Source organism: Myotis daubentonii, chromosome 21 (assembly GCF_963259705.1).
Source record: "Myotis daubentonii chromosome 21, mMyoDau2.1, whole genome shotgun sequence".
Classification (NCBI taxonomy): Eukaryota; Metazoa; Chordata; class Mammalia; order Chiroptera; family Vespertilionidae; genus Myotis; species Myotis daubentonii.
The window spans coordinates 7,285,859-7,298,713 of record NC_081860.1 but is presented as its reverse complement, the minus strand read 5'-3'; the positions used below and the strand labels follow the sequence as shown (position 1 = coordinate 7,298,713).

General features: G+C 44.0%; 1 pseudogene; it reads right to left on the bottom strand.

Moving 5' to 3' along the window:
* The window catches only part of LOC132223042 (inositol polyphosphate multikinase-like), a 55,659-nt pseudogene extending 43,457 nt beyond the window's left edge, over nt 1-12,202 (bottom strand).
* Between the last annotated feature and the right edge of the window lie 653 nt (nt 12,203-12,855).

Below are 12,855 nucleotides of genomic sequence, written 5' to 3'. Positions count from 1 at the left end.
CCACGGGATTCCTGGTGCAGCCAGAGAAATTGAGAGCTGGGTTCTGCGACTGCGGAGGACTGAGCCTAAAGGGGGCAGCCTGAAGAGCTGACCTGACCATACAGTCCCGGTAAGAGAAGAAGCTTACAGAAACCAAGCCTTCCCCGTTTCCGCGGCCGGCGTTTGTTTGTCTGTTTTCACTGAATCCTGTTCATGGGACATTTTGGATACAGACACTCACCTGTGCTGAAGAGAGGGAGAGTGTGCGGAGGAGTGGAATCTGGGGAGAGACTGGGGAGAGAGGGGGAGCCGGGAGAGGTGGCAGCGAATTGAGTGCTGAGACACCCCTGAGCCCAAGACTGGGGCAGCCATTCTCTCCAGAGAATGAGACTCCTCCCCCTGGCCCCCAGGCAAAGAGCACAGCCACACCCAGATTCCACCCTGTACGAGATCAAGGATTAGAATAACCTTATCAGTCCCTGGGAGTTAACAGGGTCTGGCCTATAGAGGGATTTTCAATCCCAGCAACAACATAGCGCCGGTAACTAACTATTACGCAGTCAGCTCTGGGCAGTGAACTTCCACTGGAAAGAGAGGCCCTATAGCCTCAGAGGCCAACCCCAGAACACTGCCACCCAGAGGCTGACCCACAAACTGACTCTTTGCTAAACACAAAATAAGGCAGTCTGGGAAATAAATGCGACCTGCTTTAAAATAAGGACTGTGGTTCACAACACAGAGGAACAGTATATCGCAGGGAAACTCAACACTCTCCTGAATACCTGGAAGGTCTAAGGCGAGCCACACTGAAGAATAGAAGAACCGAAGGACCTTCACTACTGCATTTTTTTTTCTCTTTTTTCACTTTTTAACTAAGAAATCAATTTTTTTTTCTTTTTCCATCACCTGATTTTACCCTTTTAATTACTACCTTCTTATTTTTTAACCAGTATTATTACTGCTACCATTTTACCATTTTTTAAAGTGCCATTTCATTTTCTCTTTATTTTATTTTGGGATTAGTGTTCTCCATTCTATTTTAATTGTTATATTATTGGTTGATTCTAGTGTGCATTCATCTCCAGGGAACTGTTGCTGGAATTTGTTGGGATTAATGGCTGTTCTATAGGAGTATTCTCCTCATATAAAAAGTATCTTCCCCTCTTCCACTTCATTCTCTCTTTTCGCTCTTTTTTTTTTCTTTTTCTTTTCTTTTCTCGCTTTTATTTTCCCCCCTCCTTTTTCCCGATTTCATTTTTGCACTCCTTTTTTTGGTCCCTACTTTTCTTTTCTTTTTTTTCTTTTATCTTTTTCTCTTCCTTCTTCCTTATCCCCTAATTCTCTTAATTCAGGTGGTCACCTTTATTTGGGGTTATTAATATCGTGAATATATTTGTGTATAGTGCCTGGTACGTGGTGCCTTGTTGTGTTGTATTTTGTGCCTTTAAATCAACGCAGCAGATGCAGGCAACAGCAACCTCCTGAGCACCACACCCTCTGCTGAGGAACAGCAGCTGTACGTGAAACCTCGCCCCACCAGCCAGAAGAGCCACCACAGCTGTGAACAGCACCCACCAGAGGAGCTGCAGCCAACTGAAGAGCAGCTGCTACCGCAACTGCCCAAAGAGCAACCACAGACCAAGGAGTCACTGCCACCCAGGGAGCAACCACTGAACGACACAACATCTAGATATGTCAGTGAGATCAAACATGGGTAGACAAAGAAACCCCCAAAGGAAAGAGAAGGAGGACTCTCCAGAAAAGCAGCTAAGTAATACAGAGGCATGCAACATGACAGATAAAGAATTCAGAATAAGGGTCCTAGAGTGCATAAACCGGATGGAGGAAAAAATCGACAACCTCTTCAAGAAGCAAGAAGAAACAGATGAAAAAATCGATAACATATGGAAGAAGCTAGAAGAAACAGATGAAAAAATCGATAACATATGGAAGAAGCTAGAAGAAACAGATGAAAAAATCAACAACTTAAGTAAGACCCAAGAAGAAATGAAGAGTGATATAGCTGCAATGAAAAACTCCATTGAAAGTATCAACAGCAGACTAGGAGAAGCGGATGACCGAATTAGTGAATTAGAAGACAAGGAAGCAAAACACACCCAAAATGTACTGCAATTGGAGGAAAAAATGAAAAGACAGGAGGAGAGCCTAAGGGAGCTTTGGGACAACATGAAATGAAACAACATATGAATAATAGGAGTACCAGAACAACAGAAGGATGAACAAGGATTAGAAAACCTATTCGAAGAAATAATATCAGAAAACTTTCCTGAGGTGGGGAAGAAAAAAGTCACACAAGCCCAGAGAGTCCCAAACAAGGTGAACCCGAAAAGACCCACACCAAGACACATCATAATCACCATGGCAAATGTTCAGGACAAAGAGAGAATCTTACAGGCTGCAAGAGAGAGACGGAAAGTTACATACAAGGGATCTCCCATTAGACTGTCAAATGATTTCTCAACAGAAACACATCAGGCCAGAAAAGAATGGACAGAAATTTACAAAGTGATGCAAAGCAAAGGACTGAATCCAAGAATACTCTATCCAGCAAGGCTATCATTCAAACTTGAAGGGGAAATAAGAAGCTTCACATACAAAAAAAGGCTAAGGGAGTTTATCACCACCAAGCCAGCAATGCAAGGAATGCTAAAGGGACTGGTATAAAAAGAAGAAATAAAAAGCTCAGAAAGAAAACAGCCACACACACACACAAAAAGAAATGGCTACAAAAAGTACCTTTCAATAATAACTTTAAACGTAAACGGACTAAATGCTCCAACCAAAAGACATCGAGTGGCTGAATGGATAAAAAAACATGACCCATACATCTGCTCTCTACAAGAAACCCACCTCATTAGAAGGGACTCACACAGACTGAAAGTGAAAGGATGGAAAAATATCTTTCAGGCAAATGGAAAGGAAAAGAAAGCTGGGGTAGCAATACTTATATCAGACAAAATAGACCTCAAAGTGAAGGTCTTAACAAGAGATAAGGAAGGCCACTTCATAATACTAAAGGGATCAATACAACAAGAAGATATAACCCTGGTAAACATATATGCACCCAATGTAGGAGCACCCAAATTCATAAAAAAACTCCTGGAAGATATCAAAGGAGAGATCGACAACAATACAATCATAGTAGGGGACTTTAATACACCATTGACAGCACTGGATAAGTCCTATAGACAAACAATCAGAAAAGATACAGCAATCCTAAATGACTCACTAGATCAGATGGACTTAATAGACATCTTCAGAACACTTCACCCCAAAGCCAAGGAATATACATTCTTCTCAGGTGCTCATGGTACATCTTCAAAAATAGACCACATATTGGGTCACAAGCAAAGTATCCCCAAATTCAAGAAGATTGAAATCATAAAAAGTCTTCGCAGACCACGATGGCATAATACTAGAAATAAACTACAATAAAAACAACCCAAAATACTCAAACACCTGGAAGCTGAATAGCATGCTATTAAATATTGATTGGGTTACCAATGAGATCAAAGAAGAAATTAAAAACATCCTGGAAACTAATGACAATGAAAACACAACAATCCAAAACCTATGGGACACAATGAAAGCAGTCCTGAGAGGGAAGTTTATAGCTCTACAGGCCTATCTCAAAAAACAAGAAAAAATGGTAGTAAATCACCTAACTCTACAACTCAAAGAATTAGAAAGAGAGCAACAAGAAAACCCCAGAGTGAGCAGAAGGAAGGAGACAATAAAGATTAGAGCAGAAATAAATGACATAGAGACCAAAAAAACAATACAGAAAATCAACGAAACCAAGAGCTGGTTCTTTGAAAGGATAAACAAGATTGACAAACCTCTAGCCAGACTCACCAAGAAGCAGAGAGAGAGGACCCAAATAAATAAAATCAGAAATGATAGAGGCGAAATAACAACAGACCCCACAGAAATACAAATGATTGTTAAAAAATACTATGGACAGCTCTACTCCAACAAACTAGACAACATGGAGGAAATGGACAAATTCCTAGAAAAATACAACATTCCAAAACTCAATCAGGAAGAATCTAAAAATCTCAACAGGCCAATAACTATGGAAGAAATTGAAGCAGTCATCAAAAAGCTTCCATCAAACAAAAGCCCAGGACCAGACGGCTTCACAGGGGAGTTTTACCAAACATTCAAGGAAGAACTAAAACCTATCTTCCTCAGACTACTACAAAAAATTCAAGAGGAAGGAACACTTCCAAGCTCATTCTATGAAGCCAGCATCACCCTAATACCAAAACCAGGTAAAGACAACACAATGAAAGAGAATTACAGGCCAATATCCCTCATGAACATAGATGCCAAAATCCTCAACAAAATCTTAGCAAATCGGATCCAGCAGTACATCAGAAAGATCATACACCATGACCAAGTAGGATTTATCCCAGGGATGCAAGGATGGTACAATATCCGCAAATCAATAAACGTGATACATCACATAAACAAATTGAAAGAAAAAAACCACATGGTCATATCAATTGATGCAGAAAAAGCATTTGACAAAATTCAACACCCATTTTTGATAAAAACTCTCAGCAAGGTGGGAGTAGAAGGATCATACCTCAACATAATAAAAGCCATATATGACAGGCCCACAGCCAACATCATACTCAATGGACAAAAACTAACACCATTTCCCCTAAGAACAGGAACAAGACAGGGATGCCCCCTCTCACCACTCCTGTTCAACATAGTACTGGAAGTGTTAGCCATTGCAATTCGGCAAGAAGAAGAAATAAAAGGCATCCAAATTGGAAAAGAGGAAGTAAAACTGTCCTTATTTGCAGACGACATGATATTATACATACAAAACCCTAGAGATTCTATCAAAAAGCTACTAAACTTAATACATGAATTTGGCAATGTAGCAGGATACAAAATTAACCCCAAGAAATCTGAGGCATTTCTATACACCAATAGTGAACTTTCAGAAAGAGAGATTATAAAAACAATCCCGTTTACCATTGCACCAAAAAAATTAAGCTACCTAGGAATAAACTTAACTAAAGAGGTAAAAGACCTCTACTCAGAAAACTACAGGACGTTGAAAAAAGATATAGAGGAAGACATAAACAGATGGAAGAACATACCGTGTTCATGGATTGGTAGACTCAACATCATTAAAATGTCCATACTACCCAAAGCAATCTATAAATTAAACGCACTTCCCATTAAAATACCAACGGCATACTTCAGAGATCTAGAACGAACTCTCCAAAAATTCATCTGGAATAAAAAAAGACCCCGAATAGCTGCAGCAATCCTGAGAAAGAACAAAGTAGGTGGGATCTCAATACAAGATATCAAGTTGTATTACAAAGCCACTGTTCTCAAAACTGCCTGGTACTGGCACAAGAATAGGCATATAGATCAATGGAATAGAATAGAGACCCCAGAAATCGGCCCGAACCAATATGCTCAATTAATATTTGACAAAGGAGGCAAGAACATACAACGGAGCCAAGATAGTCTCGTCAATAAATGGTGTTCGGAAAATTGGACAGATATATGCAAGAAAATGAAACTAGACCACCAACTTACACCATACACAAAAATAAACTCAAAATGAATAAAGGACTTAAATGTATGACGGGAAACCATAAAAATTCCAGAAGAATCCAAAGGCAACAAAATCTCAGACATATGCCGAAGCAATTTCTTCACTGATACAGCTCCTAGGGCACTTGAAACTAAAGAAAAAATGAACAAATGGGACTACATCAAAATAAAAAGCTTCTGCACAGCAAAAGAAACCATCAACAAAACAACGAGAAAACCCACTGTGTGGGAAAACATATTTGCCAATGTCATATCTGATAAGGGCCTAATCTCCAAAATTTATAGGGAACTCATACAACTTAACAAAAGAAAGATAAACAATCCAATCAAAAAATGGGCAAAGGACCTAAATAGACACCTTTCAAAAGAGGACATCCAGAAAGCCAAGAGACATATGAAAACATGCTCAAAGTCACTAATCATCCGAGAGATGCAAATCAAAACAGCAATGAGGTACCATCTCACACCTGTCAGAATGGCTATCATCAACAAATCAACAAATGGCAAGTGCTGGAGACGATGTGGAGAAAAAGGAACACTTGTGCACTGCTGGTGGGAATGCAGACTGGTGCAGCCACTATGGAAGACAGTATGGAGTTTCCTTAAAAAACTGAAAATGGAACTCCCATTTGACCCTGTGATCCCACTTCTAGGAATATATCCCAAGAAACCAGAAACACCAATCAGAAAGGATATATGCACCCCTATGTTCATAGCAGCACAATTCACCATAGCTAAGATCTGGAAACAGCCTAAGTGCCCATCAGTAGATGAATGGATTAGAAAACTGTGGTACATCTACACGATGGAATACTATGCTGCTGGAAAAAGGAAGGAACTCTTACCATTTGCAACGGCATGGATGGAACTGGAGAGCATTATGCTAAGTGAAATAAGCCAGTCAATAAAGGAAAAATACCACATGATCTCACTCATTCATGGACCATAGAGACCATTATAAACTTTTGAACAATAATAGATACAGAGGCAGAGCTGCCTCAAACAGATTGTCAAACTGCAGCGGGAAGGCCGGGGAGGGTTGGGGGCAGGAGGTAGGGGGGAAAGAGATCAACTAAAGGACTTGTATGCATGCATATAAGCATAACCAATGGACATAAGACACTGGGGGATAGGGGAGGCTAGGGGACTGTCTAGGGCGGGGGGATAAAATGGATACATATGTAATACCCTTTGTAATACTTTAAGCAATTAAAAAAAAAGTCAGATATATTGAACATCAAAATAAAGCTGATGAATAAAAAGGCAAAAACAAAAAACAAACAACAAAAAAAACTCACCAAGTGATTTTAACGCGCAGTTCAGGTTGAGAATCACTGTTGGAGGGAGAAAAATAAAAATGATGCAAGGAGGGCTTACGTCCTGGAGCCAAGACCTCCCGTACCTGAGAAATGAAAGGGCCACGGCGCCTCACCCCGCAAACACTGCCTGGATTAGCGGATCTTCCCAGGCACAGCCCCCAGTGTTCCCCGCAAGGGTCCTTAAAGCCAGCGAGAGCCGGCTTACACTAGCAACTCCACTCTGAGAGACAGGAAAAGAATAAAGAAGCCCTGACCGGTTTGGCTCAGTGGATAGAGCCTGGGCCTTCGGACTCAAGGGTTCCAGGTTCGATTCCGGCCAAGGGCATGCACCTTGGTTGCGGGCACATCCCCAGGAGGGGGGGTGCAGGAGGCAGCTGATGGATGTTTCTCTCTCATCGATGTTTCTCTCTATCCCTCTCCCTCTCCCTTCCTCTCTGTAAGACGTCAATAAAAACATATTAAAAAATAAATAAATTTAAAAAAAGAATAAAGAAAACGGTCTCCCCCGGCTCCTGAAGCCCGGGATGGAGGACCTCCCCCAGGCTGGGTCTTGGGCCGGCTCCCAGCTCCTCCCTCCGCCCGCGCTGCGCCCCCGGTAGCCTGGCGGAATCGAGGCCACGAAGGCAGATGAGATCGCCAAGGCTCAGGCCGCTCGGCCTGGTGGCGACACGATCTTCGGGAAGATCATTCGCAAGGAAATCCCCGCCAAAATCATTTTTGAGGACGACCAGGTAGGCACCGGGCGCCGCCTCGCTCGTGGGCACGTCGGTTTCCCCGGGGGGAAGAGAAGGGTCTGCGGCGCCGCGGGAAAGAGAAGGAACCGGACCGGCCGCTCAACCAACTCATCCCAACTATGAGCAGTCACATCGCAAAGCAAGAGGATAAGGATTTTCTACCAGCAGGGTGGACAAGGCCTGCAGACCCAAGGCCCAAGTTGTCAGTCAAAACTGCAACTTCAAAAGAGCAGCGATAGGAACTTTTGAGCAATGCGGATACAAACTCACTCAAGCATCTGACCTGGCTTATCCAACAGTTATTCTGAGTTTCTTTCCCACATTCAGCCATCCAAGAGCACCACCCAGGAAGGAATGTTTCCCAACTTCCGTGAGACACAATCAAGGAGAAAAGGGCTCAGCCTAGGGCAACTGACTCCTTCCCATCACTGGAGTGAACTGCAGGGAGAACTGCCTCTAGACCAGCGGTTCTCAACCTGTGGGTCGCGACCCCTTTGGGGGTCGAATGACCCTTTCACAGGGGTCGCCTAAGACCATCGGAAAACACATCTATAATTACATATTGTTTACAGTAGCAAAATTACAGTGATGAAGTAGCAACGAAAATGATTTTATGGTTGGGGGTCACCACAACATGAGGAACTGTATTAAAGGGTCGCGGCATTAGGAAGGTTGAGAACCACTGCTTTAGCTGGTGGAACGCCTTGCCCTGAGATCCTCAACCCTCGTGGACTCTTACCTCACTTTCTCTAAGAGCCACACAGGTGTAATAAAATCTTCAATGGGAATGAAAAGAAAAGAGATGTCTCCACCACAAGAGCAGGAAATGGAGGAAAGCCAGACCCCCTCCCCGCCGCCCCCCACTCTGCTTCACTTCCAATGAATTCAGGAGATGGAGAGCAGGTGAGCCCTGGGGGAGAGAGAGCTCCAAGCATGAGAAAACCCGCTGTCAAGAAAACACACACTCAGTCGACCCTCGCCTCTCAAAACAACCCTGCAGGTCAGGTCTGTCCCCTTTACCTCTGTATGAGTCAGAGTTCTCCAGGGGAACAGAGCCAGTGGAGAAACTATAGATAAATAGATACACATATGTAAGAGGACATTTATTATAGGAATTGACTCACCGTGGTATGGAGGCCGAGAAGTCCCATGATCTGCCGTCTGCAAGCTTAGAGAACCAGGAAAGCGGTTGTATAATTCAGCCCAATGTGAAGGCCTGAGAACCAGGGCTGCTAGTGTAAGTCCCAGAGTCTGAAGGCTGGAGAACCAGGAGCTCCGATGTCTGATACTCAGAGAAAGACAAGAGAAAGTGGACATCCCAGCTCCAGAAGAGAAACAGAATTTTCCCCTCCACCTTCTGTTCTATTCGGGCCCTCAAAATGCATTGGGTGATACCTGTCCACATTGGTGAGGGTAGATCCTCTTTACTCAGTCTAATACACAATTTAAATGCTAATCTCTTCTGGCAACAGCCTCCAGAATTCACCCAGAAATAATGTTTTACCAGCTATCTGGGCCTCCCTCAGCTCAGCCAAGTGAACACAAACATTAACTATCACAGCTCTCTAGGGAGAAACACCCCTAGGGGTGTAATCCCCAGCTTTGAAGTTTCTAAGTTACTGCTATGGTCAGCTAGTCGCCACTTATTTGTCTCATCCTCTCACAAGCATAGGATTCAGAGCTAACCTAATTTTAATCCTGAGGACACCTGGACCACAGGCTCCTGGCAAAAGCTTAACAACCGGCTGGGGGTTGTTAGTGTGGAGCCCTTGCTTGTAGCATTCACTAATTTTCGTGGTATAAATACTCCCACTGATTTCCAGCTTCCAACTGAATGTAGATTTTTGAGGGGTGATGTGCAACACTAGAGAAGTACAAGAGACTTAAAAAAATCTCAAGAATACAGTTCATTGCAAATCGTAGTAAAATAATTAGGAAATGATGATTTTTGAGTATTGTTTAAAAAACATTTTTATCTAGAAATAATTATAAACTCACAAGAAATTGCAAAATAGCACAGGAAGTTTCTGTACCCATCACCCAGTGACCCCAATGGTAATACCCTACCTATATATCATATATTGCCAAAACAGGAAATTGAGATTCTATTGCTTCTGCTTCTAAAAAAATTTTTTTTAAACTTTTAATTGTGGTCAAGTACACATGACATACAATTTATTACCTTAACTATTTTTAAAAGGTTGCAGTTCAGTATTATTAACTATATTCACACTTTTGTGTAACCAAGCCCCAGAATTTTTTCCTTGCAAAACTGAAACTATACCTTGAACTGCCCATTCCTCCTACCACCAACCCATGACAACCACCAAATCTATTTTCTGAGGTTGACTAGGTACCTCATATAAGTGGAATCATACAGTATCTGTGTTTTTGTGTCTGACATATTTCACTTAGGATAATTTTCTCAAGGTTTCTTTGTATTGTAGCAGGTGAACAGACCTACCCACGTCTTGGCCGAGTGAGCTGTCGTTAGCCGTCCTCCCCTCAGGTTCTGGCATGTGAGTGGCGGTGAACTGACCTCCCCTCGCTTTTGGTCTAGTGTGCTGTGGTGTACTGTCCGGTCATGGTCTCACTCAGTTCATTGTCTTCTCTTTAGTCTGTGGCCAATTTAACCCTCTTTTCCTCTTGGTCTTGGTGTGTGAAGCGTGGCCACCGACACTCCATGTTTGAATGTTAAATCGGTACCACCCGCGTAATTTTTACGCGTGGTTTTTTATTTTCTCCTGTGCAGCAGCAGCATCTTTTTAAAAACCCTAAAAGCCTCCTCACCATCCCTTTTCTGCGCTGGCTATGGTCAGGTGAGGAGGCTCGGGTCTCCTGACAAGATGGCCTAGCTTCGCCTTTGTTGGTGGTTCTCTCTGTGCCTCCACTGCAGCTTCTGGGGCTGCTACTGTTCTGGGTGACAGGCAACACGTTACTGTCACCTTGGAGTTCTGGCTTCAGTTTCTGTTTCCTTAATTCCCCCCTGGTGTCTGGCTGGGAAGTACTCTTCAATTGTTCGCTGGCATGCTGGCTGGTGTTCTGCATGTGTTCTCTGCCAGCCTGGCTGATGTTCTGCAGGTGCGCATTGCCAGCCTGGCTGATGTTCTGCAGGTGCGCACTGCCAGCCTGGCTGATGTTCTGCAGGTGCGCACTGCCAGCCTGGCTGATGTTCTGCAGGTGCGCACTGCCAGCCTGGCTGATGTTCTGCAGGTGCGCACTGCCAGCCTGGCTGATGTTCTGCAGGTGCCCACTGCCAGCCTGGCTGATGTTCTGCAGGTGCGCACTGCCAGCCTGGCTGATGTTCTACAGGTGCGCACTGCCAGGCTGGCTGATGTTCTGCAAGTGCGCACTGCATGACCGGATGACCCTCTTCACCTCCACTCTAATTGGAGGGGTGGCAATACCCCAGTCCAGGCCCCCCGGTGGTGTGGTGGTGGGCACACTGAACTCTGGGCTCGTTGGTGTATTCCGAGGGTCGCTGCCTTCCGTCTCTGATCTCCAAGTCCCCTCGGATGTACAAACTGTTATGTTGGAGTCACAGGAGGACCTGGGGCTTACTTTTACTGTTTGGATGCTGGTGTTAAGTTGCATGTTTAATATCCTGTACGTGCCCATCACACTATTAAACTTCTTCTCCGTGAGGGATGACTCTATCTCTTCCTGCTCATACCCAAGTGTCCGCATGATTTCAGTGACCTGGGGGTCGATGTCAGTGCAGGCTGGTTCAATGTATGGGGTCATTTGGTCAGCCTCCCCGATATTCACCCAGGCATCTTGCAGAAGAAATCCCACGTTGGGTCTTCGGCCGGGGTCGATGTCAATCATTGTCTTTAAGAGTGTGTGGCACGGTACAGATAGAAAAGCCGGAAGAGAAAAGTGCCCACTCAAGATGTGCTCCTCCAGTTCTTCTAAGGTTTTTCCCCCAAACGGACGTACTCCGGTCAGCATCTTGTATAGCACAACCCCCATGCTCCAGACGTCCACCTTCGGGCCTTCGTATGGTTCAAGCCCGAACAGTTCTGGGGCCTTGTAGTTGGGAGTGCCACAGAAGATGCTGAGTTTTTCCTCCTTGCAGAACACAGCACTCAGTCCGAAGTCAGCCAGTTTGATATTCAACCCCATGTCCAGCAGGATGTTTTCGGGTTTTATGTCATGGTGGACGATATGTTTTTGGTGACAGTAGTGGACAGCCGACAGCAGCTGCCGGAATGGGGCTTGTGCTTCCGTCTCCAAGATAGGACCCCACTTCTTTAGATAATTGTATAAGGTACCTCCCCGGGCATATTCCATAAACATGTATACCTGGTGGTTGGTGTTGACCACCTCAAATAGTTTTATGATGTTCGGGTGGTTTAGTTCTTTCAGACAATCAATTTCTTCGGCCACGTCTGCGGGATCTTCACAGTTGACTATTTTCACCGCCACCTTCATGCTGGTTATGAGGTGCCGGGCCAGTCTCACCTGGCCAAAGGAGCCCCTCCCGATTTTACTGAGGAGGGCATAATTGCCAAACTGGCAGTCCACTTTGGCCGAGATGTCTTCCAAAAAATCACACATGGTGATTTAAAAATTTCCACTGAAGGGGATCAGTGGTAGGAGGGGAGCAGGAGGAGGAGGGCGAGGAAGAGGAAGAGGAGGAGGAGGGGGAAGAGGAGAATGAGGAGAAGGAAGAGGTCAAAAGCAACAACCAATCAATCCGCCAATCCACTACTAACAACAAATCCAAACAACCACGTCTACCCACAGCTTCCTGGGCTCAGCCAGCACCTTATATAGGGTTGGTTGGCAATCGGATCACAATGGCGCCTTATGAGGTCAGAGCAAGAAATGGACCAATCAGGGCTGGGGATGGACCACAGTGGTTTTCTCTCTTTGTGGTCCCATGACCCTTAAACTTTGGTAAAAAAGTAAAAGCACCACGAAAGAGTTGTTTTGTTTTTTTTTTTTTTTGAATGTGGGATATTAAAGATTGGTATTAACTTTATTAGAAATGAAAGTCTCTTATGGTTTCTAGTGGGCAGAGTACTTCTTTGTATTAATTGAGTGTGCAAATAAACAAGTGTTGGGGTTACAAACAAACCCCATGTTTAGTATTTCAGGCAGAAGGAATAAATGTAAAGGAAGGGATAACTACAACAGCCTTCTCACCAGTTTTCTATCCTTGAGTTATTTCTTTCACTCCCCCTTTTTACTCTCATAGTGGTGAATTT